The sequence below is a fragment of the Gopherus flavomarginatus genome, chromosome 2 (assembly GCF_025201925.1).
Source record: "Gopherus flavomarginatus isolate rGopFla2 chromosome 2, rGopFla2.mat.asm, whole genome shotgun sequence".
Taxonomy (NCBI): Eukaryota; Metazoa; Chordata; order Testudines; family Testudinidae; genus Gopherus; species Gopherus flavomarginatus.
The window spans coordinates 169,630,246-169,657,080 of record NC_066618.1 but is presented as its reverse complement, the minus strand read 5'-3'; the positions used below and the strand labels follow the sequence as shown (position 1 = coordinate 169,657,080).

General features: G+C 40.0%; 1 protein-coding gene across 1 annotated transcript in view; it reads left to right on the top strand.

Moving 5' to 3' along the window:
* CDH9 (cadherin 9) overlaps nucleotides 1-26,835 on the top strand; it is a 126,612-nt gene that overhangs the window by 5,099 nt on the left and 94,678 nt on the right. The window lies entirely within an intron of this gene.

Below are 26,835 nucleotides of genomic sequence, written 5' to 3'. Positions count from 1 at the left end.
GTATAACTGTTCATAAACACAAATTAAAAGGCATACCTTGTATCAGACTCTAAAATCTTCATATCAAATTATCAACATGGTTAATATCTTCCATTTTCCCCCTTTCTCCATCATTCAATATGTTATTCACCTCTTGATGAGGAGGTGAAAGCCATTCATCCATTACATCTGATTTGAGATAAAAGACATAATGCCTAGATATTATGAAAGCAAATTGGATTATTTTAAAATCCAGCATTTTCATATTATGATATGATCAGAAGGTGCTAGTCAACTGGTGAGATATAAATTTAATGAATTAACATAATCCCAGGTCATGGGTGGAACTTATCATTCTTATTGAGCCAAGCATGGTTCAGGCAACATCCTGGAAGGAATGATTAAAAAAAATCAAGTTTAGGTGAAAGCAAGCACCAGACTAAAATGAGTTTCCTTAGTATTTTACAATGCTACTTCTGTCAAACAGTGAATCTATTTACTTATTCATGCTGCTCTTCATCATAATTTGGTAAAGCGAATATCCCATTTGATATTATCAACACATGCTCACTTTCTTGCTTCCTTTCCTTCTCATCTACCTGTTTTGTCTGTTTATTTGAATGTGTCATCAATGAAACCTGTGGAAATCAATCTGACCTTGCATTACCCATAGCCTCTTGTAAAACCTGTTTTTTCAAAAGCAGGTTTCTATAATCTTATTTATCAGAAGGCAATATAGAGATTCTACCAGATTCTTCAGCACTTACTTGCATTGAGTAGGATTTAGTAATCAGAGCAGTCCCGCTGAAGCCAATAGAATTACCTTTGTGAGTACAGACCAGACATTGTAAGAAAGAGTTGCAGAATCTGGCTGTTTAAAATGACCTCTCATTGACTATAATAATGCACGATCCTGTCACATGGAGTTATAATAAATATCACATTGTGGAAGATATTTTCCCCCTTTTTTTCAATATCTGAAATAAGTCTAACCTTTATTTCCCTATGCAAAATAAAATAAAATAAAATAAATAAATAATCCACAAATTATATGAGCCTGAAGGAAATAATCAGTGCTAGACATTAATGTTTATTTCTGATCCTTTTTTATTATATTCATTATTATTATTATTTAGAATCCATATTGTGATTAGTGCGTAGGAGCCCAAGTCAAGGAGCAAGACACTATTGTGCTAGGCACAAAGCCAAAAGATGGTCCTCTGCCCCAAAGAGTTTACAATCTATGTGACACACCTCATGTTTCATGTCTAAAACACATTTTTGGATGACGTTTATATCTTTCTGTAGAAGGCAGTGTGGCCCAGTGAATTCCCAACCTTGTCACTTCTTTTGTAAAACAATTTGAGTTCTATAGGCATAGCATGTTAGAAAGAGCTAGAAATCTATTTTTTTATTATTTTTATTATTATTAACAAGACAAGGAACACATATCACTTCAAAACAGTGGTTCTCAAACATTTTCATAGCATGGATCACATTTTAATACCGAGATTGCTTCAGGCATCACCTACCCCTTCATTCACAATCCCCCAGGTACCTCCTTCCTATCCATGGTATCATAACATCCCTGCGGCAACATGCAACTGTCAACATGTCAAAGGAATATTAACAAAAGTATTAAATATACTTTTAGCTGCCTTTTAATATAATTTAGAATCTGGAAATAAGGACAGGTAGCACCGGCCACATGTGAGCAGGCAACTTTCTGCAAAGCACCTGCAAGTGCTCCATGACCCACCAGAGAACAAGAGACCACAGTTTGAGAACTTCTGCTTTAATGTGATTATTCAGTAATGGCAAAAGTGTCCCTTTTGGGGGTTGCAAGGTTGATGAGAAGGGGTTTGTCAGCACCGGAGATTCATTATTTATTTGGAATTCAATACAACAAAAGGATGCTTGTCTTGGCTTCTAAGCACCCTTTGCCATTAATTAAAATATTAATGAACATTAGTGCAAATATGCCATTCAAGAATCATTACAAAACCTAACAAGCACTACATTCTGTCTTGCCTCACCATGTACCAGGGTTTCTCAAAAAGGGGTTACCGCTTGTGTAGGAAAAGCCCTTGGCGGGCCAGGCCAGTGTGTTTACCTGCCCCGTCTGCAGGTCCATCCGCGGCGCCTCTGCTTCCAGCAGCTCCCATTGGCCCAGAGCAGCGATCGATCCACTGCCAGGGGGAGCCGCGATCGGCCGGACCTGCGGATGGGGCAGGTAAACACACCAGCCTGGCCTGCCAGGGGCTTTCCCTACACAAGCGGTGAAAACTGTTTGAGTAACCCTGCCATATACCCTACACCACATCATAATCACCAGTCTACACACACATTAGTGAATTATCCTTTCCCATCTGGAGATCAGTGATTGAGCCCAAATTATGGCACATCCTAATAATTAGTGGGCATTAGCACATTACCAAAATGCCACACAATTTGATGTAATTCTTAAAAAGATGAATCTAGGTAAATAATGGCTCAATAGTGGCTATCAAAGTTGCTATAAATCAGGACTGAAACACCTTGGCATTCGAGTGCAAACCCTTGCCAACATCGTCTCTAGTCACTGCTACTTTCCCCTTTTACAAAAAACAAATTAATGGCTACATTTGAACAAGATATGTCTCAAATAAGAGCCTACGCACTAGTTAGCAGCCCCATATTGCATATGCCACTCAGGTATTTTGTGGCTAGACAGACACACCAATTTTAGATAACAGTAGTTTTCCCTGAAACCCATTGATTTTTAAATGATTTGTTTGAAAATTACTTGTAGGTTGAAATGTACCCAATGGCTCTCCAGATATTCCATTGTGCTCTAACACAGGTTATCGGCTATCTTTAACTCCTTGCAAAGCTGCACAAAAATGGCTGATAGCACCATGTTAGCGATGCTCTCAAGTTATAAAGACAAAATCTGTACTGTAATGACCCTAAACACTTCCTTGCAGATGGAAAACAGTGACAAAGGCATCTGCATGGTTTTTAAATTCTTAACCAAGAGCAGTATTTATGCTCAAAGTTTACATTTTGTCTGGGACTGAATTAAGGCATAGGCACCATAGGCCCAAGCCTAAAGTCCTATTTATTATGATGGAAAATGAGAGTCTTTCTTTCTTTCTTTCTTTCTTTCTTTCTTTCTTTCTTTCTTTCTTTCTAAGTAAATTCCTTGCTTCATGGTTTTGAAGAAAAACTTGAAAAATATGAACCAAATGTAACCAATGCAGTAACATCTGCTTAGACTGCAGACAGCCTGATACAACAGCTCTGAGAAGCGCGAACTGATGCACATATCTCAATAGGGTGTTATCTCCAAGGTCTACTGCCCTGGAGGGCCATGCCAGCACTGTCCCTGCAGGGAACTCTACACGGGGCAGGAGAAGAAGAGAGCATTGGGTACTTCTTCACCCACCAAAACATATACATCCAGGCTATTTCAGTAAATAATAAGAGGCCCACTTCTTCCATTCACAAAGGGAGGAAGGGGCCCTGGTACCTCTCCTAAAGGGACAGGAGAGTACCATGCCACTGTCTCCTGAGAGTACCTTCGCACTGCCACTCCAGGAGTATGAGAGCAGCTCTTCAGGGGTGAAGCCTCAGGAGGCCTCAAATTGTCATTTGCCTATGGTCCTGGATTACCTTAATCCAGCCCTGATTTCAGTGCAGGACTATGGAATGCTGCATTATTGTAGGGGCTAAGTGATCCACTGTTGAAAGCTTAACAGCTAGACAGTTTGTCTACACAGTGTTTGCATCAGTAGTGCCTGAGCCTCTGCTTTATAAAGTATGAAAGCTGCTATATAAAACATTCTATTAAGGGATATAAGTAGGGGGAAGATTGCTGCAGTAATGGAAAATAAATGAGCCACATACATTTTCTGCTCCCCTCACCTCAAGTTGATTAGCACAAATTAAATTTCATGCTAGTCAGCCTGAGCAGTTAGTAGGAAAGAAATCAATCCTGAACTTCCGGTGACTGTGGTAAAAATATGTTTGTAATGTATGCATGGCATGTAAACCATGCATGTACTTGCATCATAATCCACTGGCATGACAAAATCCCTATGGAATATATCCTAGCCAGGATCAGACTATGCTGAGATGGCTAGATGTTTTGGGCTAAGGGAAAAATCTGCTGGCTACCTCAGGTGTGCAGCCTTGAGCAGCAAGCCCAGACTAATAAATATCAAAGAGGAAATCCCAGGGGAATAGCTGCTCTGCACACACTATCAGTGCAAAAGGAGAAAGTTTAAAAGATTAATAACACAATTTGTTAGTAATAATACCTAGCTCTTATATAGCACTTTTAATCAGTAAATCTCAAAGCCCTTTACAAAGAAGGTCAGGATTATGATCCCCCATTTCATACATGAGGAAATTGTGTCCCTAAGAGCACCTCAATGCCAGATGATACTGTTGTCATGATATTTACCCCAAAGATGGTATGTAATATATCATGTATAAACTAATAAATCACTGATTATTAATATTCTTGTGTGATGTATGTATGGTTAACCCACAAAAATCTTTACAGATGTGCTGGAAATATGAGACTAAAATGTTTTTAAACCTGGCACTCTGCGGGGGGGAGGAGGCTGATAATCAGATTTTCTCCAGCCAAATAAAAGAGCCCAATACTGCAGAAGAATATATTTTAAAGGTTTACTGGACTAGAGAGAGAGAGATCGCAAACCCCTAGAGGAGGGGTTCCCAAATTTGGTTCATGACTTGTTCATGGTAAGCCCCTGGCAGGCTGCAAGACACTGAGCATCCGCAGGTACGGCCGCTCGCCGCTCCCTGTGGTGCGCCGTTTGCTGTTCCTGGCCAGAGAGAGCTGCGGGAAGGGGCGCAGGCTGGGCCACTGCTTCCCGCAGCTCCTATTGGCTGGGAATGGTGAACTGCGGCCACTGGGACCCACGAGCGTCCGTACCTGTGGGCACTCAATTAACCAAAGCTTTTTGCGGCTTGACAGGGGCTTACCCTGAATAAGCCGTGAACCAAGTTTGGGAACCCTTACCCTAGAGTTAGCTACCTCTTGAGGAAACAAAGAAACCAGCACTATCATTCTCTAAGGTTGGATCCTGGCTGGAATAGCCAGCCATGCTGGAGAAGCTGCTTTAAGTAGGGAAGACATCTTGAACAAGAACTAGAGCCAATTAAGTTAAGTTTTAATCTTAGAAGCACATTTTAGTTTCATTTGTTTGTAACCATTTTTATATTTGTTCTTTCTACGTGGTATCACTTAATCCTATGCCTTTTTTGTTAATAAACTTGTTCTACTTTTATGATAAACCACTCGGTGTTTTGTTTGAAGTGGAGGGTTTGTGAATCCCAGCTAATAAACTGTTGTATACAGTCTCTTTAAGGGTGCTGGAAATTTGATAAAGGTTTGCGAGAGAGGCTGAGTACTGCAAACAGATGTCTGGGAAATTTCTGAATTAGAGTTCCCTGACTGTTACCTGCTAGGCAAGGTTTGGATGGGCAGAGTCCTGAAGAGTTTGCTGGCAAGGCAGACAAGATGATGTCTCAGGAAACTGATACATAGTTTAGCAACAGCAAAGCTGGCACTTGCTGAGGTGGTAACACAGTGGCTCACAGGTCTGGGAATCACTAGCACAGAAACTGAGGCACAGAGAGGCAACTTGCCCCCAAAAATATAGTAGACCAAGTGCTGGAGCTAGGAATAGAACCCAGTCTTCTGCCAGTCCAGTTCTGTATCCATTATGCCATACTGCTTGGTCAATAATTGGACTGAATATATCCTGACTCATCACAGCTAGCACATCATCTACTCCAACCAATAGGTTAGTTCTGAATCTGTTTCTTAGAGAGGTACCAGTGACTCAGGCTCACTCTAAAGAACAATGATGCAGTATGGATATACCTGAAAAGGTTCAGAGATAAGCAACATTAATTCTCCAATTTCGTATCATCTCTGCCAAACAACAGGTGTTTGCTAACCCCTATCTGAAGAAGAGTGAATTCCTTCCACTTCATTTCCTCGAGGGGCCAGTCAGGCAACCTGGTCTCTTCTTGTGGTGAATTACAAATCTACTGCCTACACCTTGGTGCACCCAGAGCCAGAAATGTCTGTGTTATTTTCTACTGAAATGCCCTTTTAAAATTTGAATGCAAATGTTAGCAAATGACCAAGACAATCTCTAATATTTTGGTGGTCCTGGGAAGAAAGGAGGGAGAATAGTAACCCATGCAATGTTGTTTTTTTAAATAATGTATTTTATTTTTCTCTGACTCCTCCCAATTAATTGCAATTAGATTTTTCTATGTAATAAAAACAAGGCAGGTGACATTAATTGTGTTCCTATTTGGCAAATATTTCCATCACAAAACACACCACTGGACTGTGGGAATATCAGCAGAGATCAATACACAAATAGACCTGCTAAAACTGGTCCACAGAGATCAAGACTGAGACATGATGAATAGCGTAGGAAGCTATTAAAGCTGGTATTTGTGCTATACTATATCTTGTTCCCTGGGTAAACAGAGGATTATAGGCATTAATAATAAAAAGCTATCCACTACCATCTGCATTTACCAACAGTCATTTTCTTATGTGCAGCTAAAAGACAATCACACATTCCTCAGTCAAAGATACAAGGTAGAAACCCCCCAGAAAATGAGAATCCTTCATAAGTGGCAATTAGAATTGTGCACATATATGCACCCACCTCAAATGTCCTCAAAGCCCCTTCTTTCTTGCACACATGGCAAAACCAAAAGGGACGTCTTCAGTAGTTTCACAGAAAGTAAATTTGTTTATGATTCCACCCCAATTTTTCAGTCTTCTACACAAAAGAAGATTGTCATTTCTATAAGCAAATAAAAAGGAACAATTTTCGCTTTAAAATACAGTGACTATTCTGTAACTATGGCAAAAATTCTCTTTGGGGGAATTGTAGCATATATAAAACTTTATAATCATTTCAAAGGTAGAATCTCATTATTTCTTACTGTAAATCACTGTGCCTGATAGTGGAAATGATTTCACCTATTACCATATTCATGAAATCCAGCAAAAGCTCCTGAAGCCCTCTGCTTATGTCTTTTAAAATTCAGTAAACAACAATTGTTGGTTTTCATTGCTCCATTGCTCATCACCTTTTTGTGAGCAGATGTTCATTGTTCATCTGCTTAATATTCTCTTAAACTACTTGTAAAACTAATCCAAACAAAACTCATACAAAAAAAATATGCACAGATTAAACAGAAGTGCATCCATACATTAAAAAACCCATTAAATGAAAATGTCAAAGAGGAGAATAAATTGACATAAGAATGAAGAGTAATGCTCCCTATAGACCATACACTGTACTCAGTTTCTCACACGATGGGTCTTTGTATACGCTGGGAAGGGAACACATCACCCCAAAGAAATGTCGATGTCCAGGAACAATGTCATATCCTTGTCCTTCGGCTGACCCCACAGCAGGCCACATACACAATGAGGAGCAGTCTGCACCCCCCTACACACACACATCCAGCAACTCATCGAGGGACTGATCTTTATTGAACTCCCTCTGGGTCAATACATTTCCTAAATATTGTGCCATTTAGGAACAGGCATATATGAGTTATAAAGCCTATTTTGTAAAAATAGTGACGTGTTAGCAATGTAAAACATAACTACAGCATCTGCTATTAAATCTGTGCTCAGAGATAGAGGTGGGTGGGGTAGGTTGTGAGGACCACCAGGTGTTTTGTGCTAGTTATAAAGAGCATGGTTTGTCAAAGTGTAGATTAGCAAGCTTCTGCCATGTTGCATTTATCCCCACTGAGAATAACTGGCTGGTGAAAAATAATATTACTCTAATCCTTTAATATCAAAAGCATTGCCCTTTCTTGAAATCAAAAGTAATTGACTTTTATACATTGGGAAACAAAGCCAGAGAGCCCTTTTCTGCTAGAATGGTGTAAATGGTGTCGAGAAAACAAAAGTAAAATTTTAGGAATTTGCATTGGAAAGAAACTGCTAGTAACTGGGATTATCATTAACAAGTGTTAAATGAATATAAAAATGCACAGTGAGACCACTTGGTTTTACTGCTCAGAGTATGGTAACAGCCTGCATTAGGGATTAAAATTTGAGAAAAATTATAGGTGATTAAATGTATACTGCAGGTCTTATCTCATATAATCAAAATATAAATAATAAACTAGAACAATTCAAAGATTTGTTTTACTAAATCAGTTGCACCAAAGACACACAGTAGATTTGTTTAAATCATGAGGAAATCCCAGGTATTACTCCCTGAAGGAGGAAAAAAAATCTAGTTACACCGAAAGACCAAATCTTCAGTCGTAAGTATATTTGGTGAATTTAAAGTTATTAAGTCAGTCAGTGAAATAAATGGCTAGGGTCATGTAATAGTGCATAATAGGAAAAAAAAATTGTCTGCATACAAAGAAGCAAAGTAGCACCAAAAAGCATTTGCAGCTTTCAACAGAGGAAAGCATCCAACAGTTTCAGGTAAACCACATTTGCTATGCAATAAGAGTTACAATGTGAAGATAAACACTGATAAGCTATTGTTCAAAATGCATTTGCTTATTTCCTCCCCCCAAAATGTGGAGAACTAAAATTTCTCAAAACGATGATACCTGAGGGATAGCTGGAGATAAAGTAAGAAATAAAAATTTCTAGTGATGATCAGCATCATTTCATATTGGATTAATGGTTGTTGATAATGTAATTTTAAAAATAATTAAATTAACTTCCAGGCAGCATAGGAAAAGGAATGCACACTTCATCCATGAAGGTCATTTGGGTGTGGGTATATGCAAGAGAGAATCAGAGGAATACATTAATGAGTCCATATGAATAAACAGATTACAGATATGTCTATGAAATATTCAGTATGTCACATATTGATCACAACAGTTTAAAGGACTTTTATATCTTCACCGAGTACCATACAGCCTTTGTGATGAGATTTTCTTAATGAAACAATGATTCATTATATGAAATGTATCTCTGTGATGCAAGATTTCTGAAAAAGTGCTTTCAGATCATGATCCTCAAATAGATGATGCAGAAAAGCTATTACAACTGGACAGCAAACCCATTTGCCTCTTGGGATGTGAATAACCCAGTGAGAATATGACAAAGAAGCAAGCAGGATCTTCACAAGTACTGCTCAAAGAATATTCTCCTAGTCTGCAGATGAGAAGCAACCACCTAAAGGACATACAAGTCACTTTGACCATGTTACCCATCTCTTTAAATTCCTCCTCTGGCGCCTCCTTTTCTGCTGCATCAAACATAACCTACTTGTTTTCACTTTCAAGGCCCTTCAATGTCATACTCCCTCTCATTCACTATCCAGTTATCAACGATTGCCTCTGATTGTACCTATGATGTCAGCCTCCATTGCCCACTTGTTAAATTTTCAAATAAGTACCTTGATGCTTTCTCCCATGATATCTCACAAGTTTGGGATGTGTTTCCCATAAACATCCACAAAGCTACCTCATTAATGATCTTGAAATCCTTTCTCAAAACTCTCCTTTGCCATAAAGCCTACATAAGAACATAAGAACCGCCATGCTGGGTCAGACCAAAGGTCCATCTAGCCAAGTATCCTATCTTCTGACAGTGGCCAATGCCAGGTACCCCAGAGGGAATGAACAAGTAATCATCAAGTGATCCATATCCTGCTGTCATTCCCATTTTCTGGAAAACAGAGGCTAGAGACACCATCCCTGCCCATCCTGTCTAATAGCCATTGATGGATCTACCCTCCATGAATATATATCTAGTTCTTGGGTCTTGGCCTCTTATAATCTTTGCCTTCACAACATCCTCTGGCAAAGAGGATCACAGGTTTACTGTGTGTTGTATGAAGAAATAATTCTTTCTGTCTATTAATAATGCTGTCTAGTGATTCCATTTTGTGACCCCTAGTTCTTGTGTTATGAGAAGGAGTAAATAACACTTCCTTATTTATTTTGTACACACCAGTCATGATTTTATAGACCTCAATCATATCCCCCCCCTTAGTCGTCTCTTTTCCACGCTGAAAAGTCCCAGTCTTATTAATCTCTCCTCATGCAGAAGCCGTTCTACAGCCTTAAGCACTTTTGTTGCCCTTTTCTGAACCTTTTCCAATTCCAATATATATTTTTGGAGATGGAGCAACCATATCTGCATGCAGTATTCAAGATGTGGGCGTACCACAGATTTATGTAGAGACAATACGATATTTTCTGTCTTATTATCTATTCCTTTCTTAATAATTCCCAACATTCTGTTCACTTTTTTGACTGCTACTGCACATTGAGTGGATGTTTTCAGAGAACTATCCACAATGACTCAAAGATCTCTTTCTTGAGTAGGAACAGATAATTCAGACATCATCATTTTATATGTATAGTTGGGATTATGTTTTCCAATGTGCATTACTTTGCATTTATCAATATGGAATTTCATCTGCCATGTTGTTGTCCACTCACTCAGTTTTGAGAGATCCTTTTATAGCTCTTTGCAGTCTTCCGGGTACTTAACTATCTTGAGAAGTTTTATATCATCTGCACATTTTACCACCTCACTATTTACCCCTTATTCCAGATCATTTATGAATATGTTGAATAGGACTGGGCCCGGTACGGATCCTGGGGGACACCACTATTTACCTCCCTCCATTTTGAAAACTGACCATTTATTCCTACCCTTTGTTTCTCATCTTTTAACCAGTTACCAATCCATGAGAGGATCTTCCTGCTTATTCCATGACTGCTTACTTTGCTTAAGAGCCTTTGGTGAGGGATCTGGTCAAGGGCTTTCTGACAACCTAAGTACAGTATATTCACTGGATCCCCTTGTCCATGTGCTTGTTGACCACCTCAAAGAATTCTAGTATTTTGGTGAGGCATGATTTCCCTTTACAAAAATCCCGTTGACTCTTACCCAACAAATTATGTCCATCTATGTGTCTGACTATTTTGTTCCTTACAGTTAATTCAGTGATGTAATCCACTCTATAGTGGTAAAATAATCAGGAGACCTTCCACATGGAGGGTCAGATTATCCCCTCTCAGGATAAAGGGCAGAGGAATGATCCCAGTAAGGGAAATTTCTGTAAGTATTTCCTCATGGGGATCTCTCACATTGTCCTTTGAGGAAGAGGGGCACAGCTTCTGTCTTCACTCAAGAAAAGGGTGGGGGTCCCCAGCACAAACCTTGTGCATCTGTGGGAAGCCATGACCATCAATGTAAAGGCCATGTGTTTCTACACTGGTTTGGGCTCCAAGCAGGGGTCTCCCACCTCCCTGGCAGTGAAACTCCACCTTCAGGGACTCTTCCTAGGCTGTAGAAACCTCCTCTGAAAATTGAAACGCAGTAAAACTGGGGGGGGAAGAGGCGCTAATATCTTTTTTTTAGGTGAGGTACACACATGACTAGAGGACTGACAACATGTGTCACCATTCCCAACCTCATCCCAGCAACTCCTCCCCCTCCAACAATGCAGATCCCAGACATTCATTAAGGGTTTCACTAGTTTCCATGTAAAAAGAAGGTATGCATGTGAAGGCCTCCCTCTTCATATGGATCTAGTGAGGTATGAGCCAACTCAGAGAGATGAATGGCACTGATGGATGTGGTCAGCTTGCTGTTCTGATTTTTAAGAGGGGACTCAATATTGTATCATGTTAATATTAGAGTTGCTCACTCTGCAATATTCTTTCTTCTGGTAACTTGGCCTTCTGGCCAGGTCCCCATTTAGCCCACCACTTCTGGGGTTACAGAGTCCAAGACCACTGTCCAAATGCCATCTCCAGAAAGTGGTCAGCCAAACTCTGTGCCAGTGGTGAATCCAGGTCCACCTGCTGTACTTGATTCGGGCCCAGGAGCTCTATGAGCCGGCAGTCCTCTTCTGCTCAATGCCTGTCTCTCTTGCTATGTCCCTGGGCTCCTGACTACCCAGAATCTCTCTTGAGAATGTAGTGTTGGTAGGAAGCTTCAAAAGGTCAAAAACAGACTCCAAAGTGAAGCTGCAGAACTGGAATTAATTTGCAAATGGGATACCCTCAGATTAGGCCTGAATAAAGACTGGGAATGTTTGGGTTATTACAAAACCTAAACCTAATTTCCACAATACTAATTTATTCTTACTGTTACTCACACCTTCTTGTCAACTGTCTGTAATGGGCCACTCTCTTACCACTTCAAAAATTATTTTTCTTCCCTTGGTATCCTGCTGTTAATTTATTTATCTTGTTGATTGACCTCACACTTGGTAAAACAACCCCCATCTTTTCATATATTTATACCTACTCCTGTATTTTCCACTCCATTTATCTGATGAAGTGGGTTCTAGCCCACGAAAGCTTATGCCCAAATAAATGTGTTAGTCTCTAAGCTGCCACATGGACTCCTCATTGTTTGTCTGTGAACTGTTGTTTTTACCAAACACACCATGCAGCACCATGGAAGACCTTTAAAATGATATGTAAATATATTGTAAGAGAATCAGGAATGGGTGATGTACAAACCAGCCAGAGTTTGCTTCTCAAATAAATTTTTAAACCAAACCTATATTGTAATTCATCAGTTTTCAAAGGGGCAACCAAATGTCCAATTGACAACTTAGGGGTCCATCCTGTCACCACCCCCTCTTTTGTCAAAAGTTGCAGGATACTTCTTCTTATCTATAGGGGTATTCTGGAGGTCACTGAAAGTAGGAGTAGCTCTTAGGAGAGAACAAAGGGAATCTCCTGAAGAAGTTAAGGAAGTACTATACATCTATCTACTTCTCTATTATATTCCTAAAAGGCAGACACCTTTGTTTACTGGCATCCCAGCTGAAAGAACAATCCTGGCTCATGTTTGGTAAATTTCTCAGAGTGCGGGTAGAGATTTGTGGATACAATTTGCCTCAAAGTAAAGTCTCATTTTAGAAATAATAATACTTGATACTTCTGTAGCACCTTCCATCCAAAAAAAATCTAACAGTGCTCTGTAAATATATATATATTTGGCCCACAACCACCACCACTTCTGGTATTATTTTTCTCCATTTCATACAAGGGGAACTGAGGCAGAAAGAGACAAAGTGACTTTTTCAAAGTCACATAAGAGGAGTCTGGCGTAGTCCAGAAAACCAGAAAGAGCTTTTGACTCCCAGTCCTCTGTCTTATAATAAGATAATGGATATTTTTTCCTTTCATTCAAGTGTGCTTGACATTCAGTGTGACTTTTTCACACAATTCTAGTTAAAACCACTAGATCAATGAACTGGTTAAATTATTAGTACTGTGTTGCTTGTGTATATAAATACATAAGAACAAAAACATCAAAGCAAAATGAATGTTTATACTGAAAATACAATGAAAATGGTATGCAAGTATACAGGCACATAAAATTGAAAAATAAAGCATAATGCTATGGCTCCCCCTTTTGGATAGCAGATATCTAGTATTTATTTGTAAGAAAACTCAGTATATTCTCAGCACCAAAACATTATACAAGCATCTAAGTTTTCCTGAGATACTATTTAATGACTGTGGAAGATAGAGTGAATAAAACATATGTTTTTGTAACAGTTTCTTGTAAAATGTAATCACAATGCACACAGAATTTGGGCACTGAATAAAAATAGACATGCTTTTGCCACTTAGTGTTTTGACTACATTTTCCATGAAATCCTTTAAAATATTAGTACATGGTAGCAACTGTAAAAACTGAAAAGTAACAGATCCTATTTTTCCAATGAGGTCTGTGTTGTATTTCAAAATAAGAGTATCAAGGGAATATATATGGGGAAACATTTTTAACTAACGTACCTTTCAGAGCAATATATATAAGTCTATTAAAAAAGGCAAATTTTCTCCCTCTCTTAATATTTTGTCTTCATCTACATCACTAAAACATAAATCAACTGGAGATTTTTGGGGGTGACGGGAAGGAGGCTGTCATAACATATTCCCAGATTTGGACCTTAGCGTCCAAAATATGGGTGTTAGCATGAAAACCTCCAAGCTTAGTTACCAGCTTGGACCTGGTAAAGCTGCCACCACCCAAAAAATTAGAGTGTTTTGGGGCACTCTGGTCCCCCCAAAAACCTTCCCTGGGGACCCCAAGACCCAAATTCCTTGAGTCTCACAACAAAGGGGAACAAACCATTTCCCTTCCCCCTCCTCCTTCCAGGTGTTCCCTCCCTGGGTTCCTGGAGAGATGCACAGAAGCAAGCTCCGTGAATCTAAACAGAGGGATTCCACCCTCCCTATTTCCAGTCCTGGAAACACAAGTACCGAGAGCCAATGTCTCCCCCACCCCCCCTTCTTCCAGAGGGATGCAAAGTCAGGCTAGTAAATCTAAAACACAGAGATTTTCTTTTCTCCCTGACTTCTTCCTCCCACCAATTCCCTGGTGAGCTGCAACTCAATTCCCTGGAGTTCCCCACTAAAGAAAAACTCCAACAGGTCTTAAAAAGAAAGCTTTATATAAAAAGAAAGAAAAAATACATAAAAATGGTCTCTCTGTATTAAGGTGACAAATACAGGGTCAATTGCTTAAAAGAAATATGAATAAACAGCCTTATTCAAAAAGAACACACTTCAAAACACTCCAGCAAGTATACACATGTAAATACAAAATAAAAACCCTATAAATCACTATCTTATCTTTTGTACTTACAACTGGGAAACAGAAGATTGGAAAAGCAGGAAGCAGAAAAATCCTCTCATAGCCGAGAGAGTACAGGCAGAAGACCAAGAACAAAGGACTCACACACAAACTTCCCTTCACCCAGATTTGAAAAAGTCTTGTTTTCTGATTGGTCCTCTGGTCAGGTGTTTCAGGTTACTCCTTTCCAGGTAAAAGAACATTAACCCTTAGCTATCTGTTTATGACAGAGGCGAATACAGGTTTGATAAAATGTGGCCAGATCCAAATGCCCCTGAAAGTTTCAAAGAGTTCTGAGTCAGTCCCTTGAAGAATTACATTAAAAGACTGCTTGCTACTTAGCATGAATACTTATTATTGTAAAATAAATGGCCACTTAGAAAGGAAAAAAAGTCAAAATGAAGTTAGAACTTAATAATTTAAACTAAGGGCCAATTTCTGGCCTCACTGAAGTAAGAATACGAGCTCCCATTTACCTCAAGTCTTCACCCTAATATTGTGACAGAACTACCAAAGCATGGAAATAAAAGGGCCTAATTTGATCCTTAACTTGCATCTTGGGTTCCTAGGCTTTGCAGCACAGCACCAGACTCCTGCAATAAATATCTAAACATAGTTATACATATAAGATGGTTCACTAGATTCAGTTTTCTAAATTTCCAACTTTCTAGTGCTGTGTGTGAACTAGGAATGTGAATTTTTTTGGCAAAAATTTTATATGAAAAATTTGACCTTGTTTCTCATCAAAAATTTCAACCAGCCTGAGTGTCAACTAAAATATTGGTGTTACTTTCTCTTTGAACTTTTCCACTTCTGCTTTCTGATTATTCTTATAGAAAATGTGTGCATGTACATAAAAAGACACACCTTCTCTACAGCATGTTAAAAGACCTGTGTAGCACCATTTATTATCCAGACATCAGACCACACTACTGCTCCACTGAACATTTAAAGGTCATATTATTAAAGAATGTTATAGATTTATATCTTTTACTTTTACAACATTACATCATTATGATTATGTCACTATATCATTACCTTCACTTTATTGCATTAATAATTCATGAAACATTAGCCAACAGGGCAATAACATTTCAATATACTTTATTATTTATTACTAATTATTTAATAGTAATATTTATTACAAAATGTCATGTCATCCACTGTTGTGATCAGGCAGCTTAAGGTATTTTCTCTGCCATGAACAGCTGCCTCTAGTTAGTTCACTCAAGTCCTTTAGCCCTCAGCTTGGAAACTCCTATTTAGGAACAATTAACGCTCTTTTGGGACAACTGCAGTAAAAGCATTTCAATAGCTTCTACTGCTTAACCCCTGTCTGAAATCATTATAGTCTATAGTGATATCAGGATTTGATGCAGCAGAAATGGTTAGGATGTCACAGAGGATGGGGACATCACCCAGGTACTGCACATAAAAATATCCCTTCCCATGGAAAGCAAGGAAAGAGATAATCTGTCTTAACATAATTGTCTCTTGTACTTACCTATGTATTCCCCTGATACTTCTATCTCTTTGTACAAGGTTAATTACTCTATGATGTTTTAGGCCTGGTCTACACTTAAAAACTCTAGCAACCCAGACACATTGGTCAGGGAAGTGAAAAATTTCACTCTCAGGTCAACCTAACCCCTGGCCTACCAAGCTATCATGTCTCAGAGAGGTGGCTTAACTACACTGATGGAAAAACCCTTCATGATGTAGGAAGAGTCCACGTTATGATGCCACAGTGGCAGCATCATAGCTGTCCCACTGTAGCGGCTATAGCGTAGACATGCTCTGAGAGTAGCTAAAGGGACCAAAACCACAGCTAAAGATTAGTGTGATGGAGCAGGATTCTGACATGATGCCTGTAGTGAGGCGGCCTGGCTCCCAGCCGCCCCAGGGAGGGTCTCTACAGACTCCAAAGTGGGCGGAGTGCCTGGAGCCTGCGCCCGCCCTCCAGAGGTCAAGGTGCAGGGCAGGAAGTATAAAAGCCCAGCCCCAGGGCTCAGAAGCTGCCTGGCCGCTGGAGAGGCCAGATGCTGATGCCCTAGCTCCCGCTGGGGTGACTCATGCCACCTGCGACCGACCCGAGGACTGGCCATATCTGTGGAGACTGGACGCCAACCAGACGCTGGAAGAGCCCTTAAGCCGACTGGTACAAAGGGACCCCAAGGAGCTGTCCAGTTTACCCCTCGCTCAGTATCCCGAGGAGCCCATGGTGTGGGACGCTGTGGAAGACGCCGCTGAGACACAAGTACCAGTAGAGGGGGAGGTCGGAAGTATCCCGGTGGCAACCAACTCTAGTCTGGCTGCAGCACACCCAGAGCCAATGTCAGTGTGTTGCGGCCAGGATCCCCACTGACACAGCAGCAGGCTGCCTGCTGCTGTTAGGGCCCCGGGCTGGGACGCAGAGGAGTGGGCAGGCTTGCGTCCCCCCTGCCACCCAACTCATGGCTCGCAGTCTCCCCCTCGCCCCGACGCTCAGGCCCAGGAGCCTGGACTTCTTAAACTACTGAACTGTTTGCTCAGCCCCTGTGGGTCTGAGCCCCTGAACTATTGTTTGCTGCTCCGCCCTGATTTAGGGTCTGGGCTTAAACTATTGAACTGTTTGCTCATCCCCTACCTGAGGGTCCGCACCCCTGAACTATTGTTTGCTGCCCCGCCCTGACCTAGGGCCTGGGCTTAATTTACTGAACTGTTTGCTCAGCCTCTGCCTCAGGGTCTGAGCCCTGAACTGTGGTTTTCTGCTCCGCCCTGATTTAGAGCCTGGGCTTAACGTACTGAACTGTTTGCTCAGCCCCTGCCTGTGGGTCTGAGCCCTGAACTGTGGTTTGCCGCCTCACCCTGATTTAGGGCCTGAGCTTACTGAACTGTTTGCTCAGCCCCGGCCTGAGGGTCTGAGCCCTGAACTATTGTTTGTTGTCCCGCCCCGACCTAGGGCCTGGGCCTTTAATACGAGACTATTGGCTCAGCCCCTGCCTGAGGGTCTGAGCTCCTGGCCGTTTCCTGACCCACCAGGCTAATTCACCAACGCATCGGACTCATGTAGTGAGGCGGCCTGGCTCCCAGCCACCCCAAGGAGGGGCGAACCCCCAACAGCGGAAGTTTACAATGCCTGCTATGCTGGTGATCGGTGGATGTGTGAATGCTCATAGCCTGGGGGGATGCTGTGTTGTGTAAGTGCTCTTCACCACTGGTAGATCACCCTGACTTTGATCCTTTCTGGGTGAATTAAGATGGTTTTGGGTCTCAGTCATGCTGGTGAGATGGAGCAAAGCAGCTGCACTGCACTGGGGAATGTGGCCCTATGTTTTCCAAAGTGTGTCAGAGAAACCAAACAGGGTTTAACGCAGTCATTGTCTTTGTTTTTTATTGTATTTGACTCTGGAGGGCAGTGAGAGGCAGGAAGACAGATAAATCTTGAATGACACCACTAAATTAGTGGAGGTACTCTGGATTCGTATGGGTAAAACAGATCAGAAGTTCTATAATAGCGTAGTGGAGATCAGAACCTGAGCTGGAAGTTCAGACTGAAGTACGAGAACCTTCAAATCTGGCCCATGAGGGCAATGGCCAACATTTGTTTCAGTTGTCATGTAAAGCCTATTTGGTGGTCTAGATGAAAGAGGTAGTAGTCTCAGTCCCGCTGCTAGTGAGCAAATGTCCAAATCATAAAAAAGATATCAGTGCAAGTAAATGCAGTCTCACCAGCGAGGCCAAGGATTAAATGGATAAGAAGACTGATATATTGCCTCACCCCTAGAATTAATCCCACCTGGCCAGAGTTAGAGCATAACTCTCTATACAGGTTTTTATAAGGTCATCCATCACTATGGCATATGAGAAATTGATGGGGCAGTGTAAGAAGCTTGCACTAGTGGGACTAGTGCTATGCCTATGACTAAATAGAGACTTTCATTGTTCAGAGTTACCAATTTGGCACTTTCAGTAGGAACTAGATTAAACAAACATCTGAACTTGTATAGCTGAATTATAAAAGCTGGCAGCAGGGAGTGTGAGAAAAGCTGAAACAACCTGTACCACAGGAGTACAAGCAGTACTATTATTAACACTGTCTGTGATAAGGATTTGCTGAGGTACTGTAATTTTCTTTTATGAACTACTGTCGGTCATAGTTGTAGGCTATTACAGGTTTTCCTGTTTGTAACTCGCTCTTAACAATGAAAAGAAAATGCACAAGTCATCAGAACAATTATTACGAAGATGATTTAATTCACATTTGAATTTGGAAGGGAGTTATGATAAAGATTAATTCTGGACAAACATAAGGACACACAAAATCTCAACCTCATATTTATACTGACATTCCCTACACTATTGCTGTAAGTGTCAGTAAGTGTGTTGGGTTCTTGGAACTATAGGGCCAAATCTTCCACTTTGGCTGATGTCTATTAGCATATATGAGGCAACTGGGGACAAAAGTAGCTTTAAACACATGGGACTGCCTGAGGCCAAGTCAGCTCCAGGCACAGCTTCAAGCAACCTCATGTAAGAATTTATGGACTATGAACAAGTCTTCTCTTTAACTTCTCTCCATTAAGCTAAATATATTGAGCTCCTTACATCTTTCATAATAAGGCAAGATTTCCATCCTTTAATCATTCTCAGGGCTCTTTTCTGATTCTTCCCTAATTTATTAAAAATATTCTTGAATTGTGGACACCGGAACTGGATACACAATTTCAGTAAAGGTGACAACAGTGTGAAATACAGAGGTTAAATAACCTCCTTATTCCTGCTCAAGACTACCCTGTTTATACTTCCAATAATCACATTAGCCCCTTTGACCATAACGTTGCATCAGGAGCTCATGTTCAGCTGATGATTCAACACTGATCCCTGGGTCTTTTCCAGAGTCTCTTTTTCCCAGGATACAATCCACCATCCACTAAATGTGGCCTACATTCTTTGTTCCTAGATGTATGACTTTACATTTGGTCATACTGGAAAACACATTGCTTGCTTGGGCCCAGTTTACCAAGCAATCCAGATTGCTCACTCTATATCAATAACTTGACCTCCCCATTATCTACCACTGCCCCAATATTTGTGTCATCTGCAAACTTTATCAGTAAAGATTTAATTTTTTTCCAAGTCATTGATAAAAATGTTAAACAGCATAGGACCAAGAACCTTTCCCATTCCACAAAGAACACACCTATTCGATGATTCCCCGTTTACAATTAAATGTTTGAGACCTATCATTTAGTCAGCTTTTAATCCATGTAATGTGTACCATGTTGATTTTGTATTAACATGGTTTCTCAATCAAAATGTTATGTGGTCCCAAGTCCAAATGCCTTAAAGAAGTGTAAGTATGTTACATCAGCACTACTATCCACTAAATATGTAATCTCAACCATAAAAGATGTCAAGTGAGTTTGACAAGATCTATTTTCCCCAAACCCATGCTGATTGGCATTAATTATATTACCCTCTTTTAATTCTTTATTGATTGAGTCCTTTACCAGCTGTTCCATTATTTTGCTTTGGATCAATGGCAGGGTGACAGCCTATAATTACCCAGCATTCTCTGGTCACACTATATGCCAGAGGAGAGGATGGCACAGAGCCAACTTCACCAAATCTATATCCCAGACTGGAAGGCAGGAGATAGGTGAAATCTGAAGCTTCCCTGGTAGGGCTAATTTCCTGCACATTTGTATCACCAGAATGGTATAAAGGGACTAGACTAAGGTGGGGAAGAACAAGTGTCAAGATCTGGAAAACACACACACAATGAAATAAATTTAGTAACATTTTAACAACACTTGAGCTCCGAAAATACAGTGTTGCCATAGATGACTCTTACTGCTTCATGCATACAGGCTGACTTGGACAGACAGATCTGGAAAATAGTGCTCTGTACCTCTAGATGCTGCTCTGTTTTGTATTCTGGCAGCAGATCTCTGTAAAGTCTGTGTCAGTAACTACTGTGGATTTCATTCACTAACACTCTCAGAGTAGGGTAAAACTGTGTCCTCCCACTCCTCAGAAGGAATTCACTGTTGGGAAGGGAAGATGGTGTTTTCACTGCCACACTCTTCTAAGGATTATGCCAGTGGACAGCAAGCCCTTACCCATGGGAACTATTCAGATATGAATTAGCATATCCTCCTGCCATCTCTACTCACATATGGGGCTATAGTGGCTCAGTGGAGCAGGGACAGAACTGCTGCAAGTTCCCTCCAGGTGGGGGGTCTAGCAGCAAGGGTCTGAAATCTTGGATAAGCAAAAAGAAGTCAGCATATTCTATGGCTGAACCTAGCCCAGTATCTCCACCTAGAGTGTCTCAAGGACTTGTGGTATTTTTAAATATAATGCTAACTCTGTCTAATTTCAATAATAAGATAAATATTTATTTTAATAACCCATTCATTATGGATTTATTTGCCTATAGATGTGAATATAGACATTAATTCAATAGACTTTCTAATATTTCAACACAGTGCAGCGTTCACAATAGAGGGCAAATTTTTCAAAAAAGAGTTCATCTCCCATTTAAGTATCAAAGTAAGAGGACGTCTATTTAAAACAGTTCAGCAGCACATTGAGTGCTGAACTCCTTTGAAAACCTGGCCCAAAGTGTCACAAGTAAAGAGTGAGAGATTCCGCTCCCCTCAGAACAACATAGCACGTGTTAGACCCAGTGTCATATCCCCGCTCTGCCTGATCTGGGGCAGGAGCTTGAACCAGGATCTATCATATCCCAGCTGAGTGTCCTAACCAGCAAACTATCAGGATCAGGATTCTCAGTCTTTTCTGTTGAAGCTCTTCCACTTTATATAACTAATTAAATAGCCCCTGGGCCAGAGAGAATGATTGGCTCTATAGCCCAAGTTCAAGTCCCTGCATCTCCCAAGGAAGTACTTAGCTATCAGGGTAGGTTTCACACTATTAAAACATTTTTGTTTTCTGATGAATTGGCATTTTCTAAATAAAAACTGTTTTGTCAGAAAATTACTGACCAGGTCTTGTCACAAAGGGTGCTACTGATGCTGATTGTTCTTAAAAATCTGGCCCTTGTTGAGGTACCTAAATAGAACAGAGCTCTTCTGAAAAGCTGGTCTCAACTGTAGGTGCTGAGCACTTGAAAATCTGGTCTTTAATTATTTGGAATCATTTGTTCATTAATCCTCTTCCCATTGAAGTAAATGGCAATATTTCCACTAACCCCACTGGGTATAACACTAGCTCATTAATACTCACCGTCTATGATAACCACCATTAAATCTATTTAAATTCTACTTTTATGTCTCCCTAAAACCCCCAAAGAATTCTGCGAATGCCATTAGATTTGGCTCATGTCAGCTAGGCTTCTTAGTGCACACACTTTAATTGATTATTTTCCCCCTTTTTTGTTCTTTTTAGTATTTTCCCCATCCTTTATATTTTGGAGAAAAGAAAATAGATATGACACACACTCCACATGAAATCTACAAATATCTTGCTCTTTAAAAGTCATACTGATCTCAGATCTAATTCTACAGCCTTTACTCATGTTAGTAGTTTCACTGAAATCAAAGCCAGGGACTACTCACATGAGTAAGGGCTACAAAATAAGGCCCACACTGCAGTGTATTCTGTATAAAATATGTGTCCCAGCTTTGCAGTTTCTTTGAAACTTTATGAACAAGAAGTACATCATTTTTAAGTAAAGACTTAGGAGAGACATGTCTAGTGCTTCTACTGCAGATAAATATGCACTACTTTTAGTCAGCTCAGATATGATGGACCATACTTATGCATCTATATTCCATTATTTTTATCTTTTCATTTGGAATGGAACTTTATTTCAGTGACAACAAATGAAACAAACTATTCTGCATGCTCTATTGTAAAGTTGCCGAAGGTTAGAATAGACGCATATCATGCTTGTGAGTGACTGTGCAGCACTAATTAAATACATTACCATGGTGATTGCTATAGTAACATTTAAATTGGCATCATTGCTAACAAATCCCTACTATTGATCCCAGCAGGCCTTATTTCACAGTATGCTTCAAGAATCTAAATAGAATATTTTGCATTCAAAAGACTTTAAGAAATACCATTTTTTTTCAATTGCTAGTGTATTAAGGAGAATTATGTCTTTCATATGAAGGTAATTCATTTACCTGGAACTCCCTTAGGACTTGATATCAGACTCATTCACTGCAGTGGAAGATTTTAATGATTTCAGGTTACTTCCACAGACCTCTCAAACAGCAAAAAGCATTCATTTTCTGCCATTCAGGATCATCAGATGTAACTCGTTTGCAACCTGAGGAAAGGATGCAGGTCACAATATGTGCATTCAAGTGTTTATATGAATAGCGTGTCCTAAATAATGTCTTTAACTCATATGTAACTAAGGAAATAATGTGTTTTCCATTGTGTAAAAGAAAGGCTAGACAGACTAGATTGACTAGATGGTGGAGAAGGCCCAAGCAACAGATGCTGGATATATGCTGTAATATAGTATCTGACCCAACACATTTCACAAGTTAGAAAGAAAACAAACAAAACCTTTCCTTCCAGTCTTACTCCATGCCTCACTGCTCCTATTGAAAATCAAAGAGGGTTTTTCCATTGTTTTCAGTGGGGACAGGATTGATCCCATCATAATAACAAATTTAACTCTACAGACAATGCATACATCTACAATATTATCACACACAATGGAAAAAGTTAGATCCATGATTCATTAGCTCCCAAAACACAAGCCTCTGTACTGATTGTGATGAAAGAGTTTGGCTACAGTACAAGACCTATTGCCCAGTAAGCAAGCCCAGTGAACCACTCACCAGAGGGCAGCACCACGTAGAAAGCCAGTTCACTACAGTATTTAACACCTGCCCTGATTGGAATAAAATGTGGGAGCAGACAGTCTTTCCAGTATATCCTCTGTTAAAGAATAACTGCTTAGCAGGACAGAATTCCTCATTGCAAAAATCCCTAGAGTTGCTGCCTTTAACCTTGATCCTGGGTAGAGCTTGCTGTTGACTTCAACCTACACACTAGCTAGCTGAGTAGGTTAGACATATCCATTGGCCCATGGTTCTGCCTTGGAGATAGTATGTATTGGCTGATGTCCAGTTTCTAGTGTTTTCTTGAGCATATAGTATGTAGATTTGGGAGGAATGATTATGCAATTCTAGAAGCCTTGAACTTGCTAATTAAACAGAAAGCAGATTCTGTTGTCAGAGATGTGAATGTATGGGGGTTCAATTAACAACAGGAAAAAGCACAAATATAATAGAGCATATTGAGAAAGACATGAAAAAATAAAGAGACAAGGTGGATGAAGCAATATATTTTATTGGATCAACTTCTGGGCCAGCTTTCAAGCTAAACAGAGCTTTCTTCAGCTCTGGGAAAGCTGAAGAAGACCTCTGTGTAGCTTAAAAGCTTGTCTCTTTCACTAAATTTTTCCACCAAAAGATATTTCCTCAGCCACCTTGTCTCCTTAATATTCTGGGAACAACATTTCTACAACAACACTGAAACATTTGAAACAAATGAAAAAAATATAATTAAGCATTGTAAGTAAGACATAGCAGAAGGTAAAATGTACTTCCTAGATTTTGTCAAGAACACTTTTGTTCAAAAGTTGATCAGAAACAAATTTAATGTTGTATATTGATGTTGTTGTTTAATGAAGATACATCCAAATATGTATTTTCACTGCAGGGTATTTGGAGTTGCTCACGGAGCTAGGTGAGAAACAATTTGCCCTTCCTGAAAACATTTTTGAGATTTCAGTAAATGTCCTGCTGCACATCAGGATGAAACTGAGAACTTAAAAAAATAAAAAATTGTGAAAAACAAGAGAGACCCACTCCAGACTAGCAAATAATCTGCGGGACTCAGCTGTGACGTGAGAGACTCACACTTAAGTCCTTGCTTCAAAACAGAAAGATGAATATGGATTGCCCACTTCCCAGGTGAGTGCCCTGTGCACTGGCCTATTGGCTAATCTGGGCTCACTTGCTGTGGTTTTGATCCCCCAAAAAAGTACATCCTGGACCTGAGAAACCCCCCCAATTTGAGTTTCAACAAATGAAACATTTCTTGCAAAGTTTTGTGGTTTCAATAAATTGGGATTTTCTGATGAGAAACAGTTTATTTGAAAAAAATCAAACCGGCACTAGTTGCTGATAACTAAAACTAAACATAGATGAGCTTGTCATTTAAAACAAAATAAATAAACTCCATTAGATTTGAGTCAAGTGAGTCTGAATTATAAGGTAACACACTATCTATTACAGGACACATTCTTCACTTAACAAATTGGGAATTTACAGGTGTCAAATTAACCACAGAAGAGCTCTTCCATGGTTCTCCGAACTCAATAGGAACATGCTGAGAATAACAGAAGAAAAAAGTGAGATATTGAATACACCTAGAGAATTCAAACAAAATATGTTATCTAATTTATGCCAAGATCTATGTACATGCACGATTTTATGCAAATCAGAGTTCATTCACTGTGTGCTTTAATTCTTCAATTAAAAAAAGGAAAGAAGAAAATTAGAATTTCCCTGCATTATAACTATTTCTGCATAAATTAGGCACCTATTAAAATGTTTTATTTTTTGTTTTAAAAACATGATGCTAGAGAGTGATAAATATTCCAAGCCTTCACTTCTTTCTCAGATAAATCTCTGATTGAAGTTACTAAAATACACCAAAGCTTTGATCTTGCTTCAGGATCCCTGTGTCAATGCAGAGCCTCACTGACATAAACTGGACTCCCCACAGATGCAAGGATCTGTATTAGCCAGGCATGGTGACGAATCAAGTCTAACTTTCTAATCATTAAAGTCTTCAAATTTTCCACTGAAACTGTTTGTTGACAGAAAGTTTGTTTTCAACTATATTCATTGGTTTGTGAAAAGTGTCTACTTTCTGCAGAACATTTTAACTTCTCAAAAACACAGACACCTGAAAAACAAAACAAAACAAACAAAATTACGGCTGAAAACCACAACTCTGATTCAGAATTGGTGCCCTGTGCCTCACTGAAGTTCAGGTGCCTCATCCTCCTTTTGGGGCAGGGTCCCCAGACAGACCACATCTCCCATGATGCATCATTGTCATGGAACTCTCATAATGGAGTGCAGCTGTTCAGAAAAAATAAAAACCATATAGCTGCATGGGAGTTGTAGTCCAGCTAGGGAGCCCTGCCCATGGAAGAGAATGACACCGTGGATCATCTGAAGGAGAACTCCCATGAGGCACCTCAGTGGTATTTGCAAATCAAACATTTTGGCCTTCAACTGAAAAAATTCAGCTTTTGGCCAGATTTTCAGGGTTTTCTGTGGAAAAATTAAACTAAAGTGACTTTTTCCTCTTTTTTGATTTTGTTTCTCCATGGAGTGTGTTGGGAGAGACATTTTCAGATCAGCTTTACTCCAAATGCAAAATGACTCCAGTGAGATTTTCAGGCATAGATATCTTACAGAATTAATCTAGTAAATATAATTCATCCCAGTTCAGGGGACCTGCAGGAGGCCGTTTGCTTCATTTAGGCTCTTCTGAACAAATCCTGCATGCAGCTGTATATCACAGTAAGTCCCTTGGTAGAGGAACTTTATAAGCAAAGGCAGGATTTAGGTGGTGGGTACACAGGAGGCATGCGTATTTGTCCACTGCAAATCTTAGCTTCTCTGGAACCACTGTGCAGAGGGGGAAGGTGGGGATAGTAGGTAGGGGCAGGTAGGGGCAAAGCCAAGGTGAGCCATGTGACTGAGTAAATTGAAATCTTTGTTTCTGCATGGCTTCTCCCTAAGGATCATAGCAGCAGCTAGGGACTGGCTCTGTGATTTAGAACTCAGCTAAACATTGTGCCTAAATAACCAGAGACTGATTAAGTTTTAAGATCAAGAAACATATCACCTGATTCAATAATTATTTGTGCATGAAATCATATACTGGGGAAAAAGAGGGAGAGAAAGGAGGACGGAGAAGACTTCAAGAGCCTGATATTAAAATTAGATTAATTTGTATGTGTGATTACCTCAGTGACAAACTAAAATCCAGTGATTGTACAAATGATTGGCCTGTTGGCTGTGCTGGCCTTTTGTGTGTGCACTTTTCTGATTTGCAAGCACAGATGTGGCAACCGCATGTGCAAGTTAGGAATGCAGTTTTAATAACCAGGCTGTAAATATATTCTAACACAGTATATT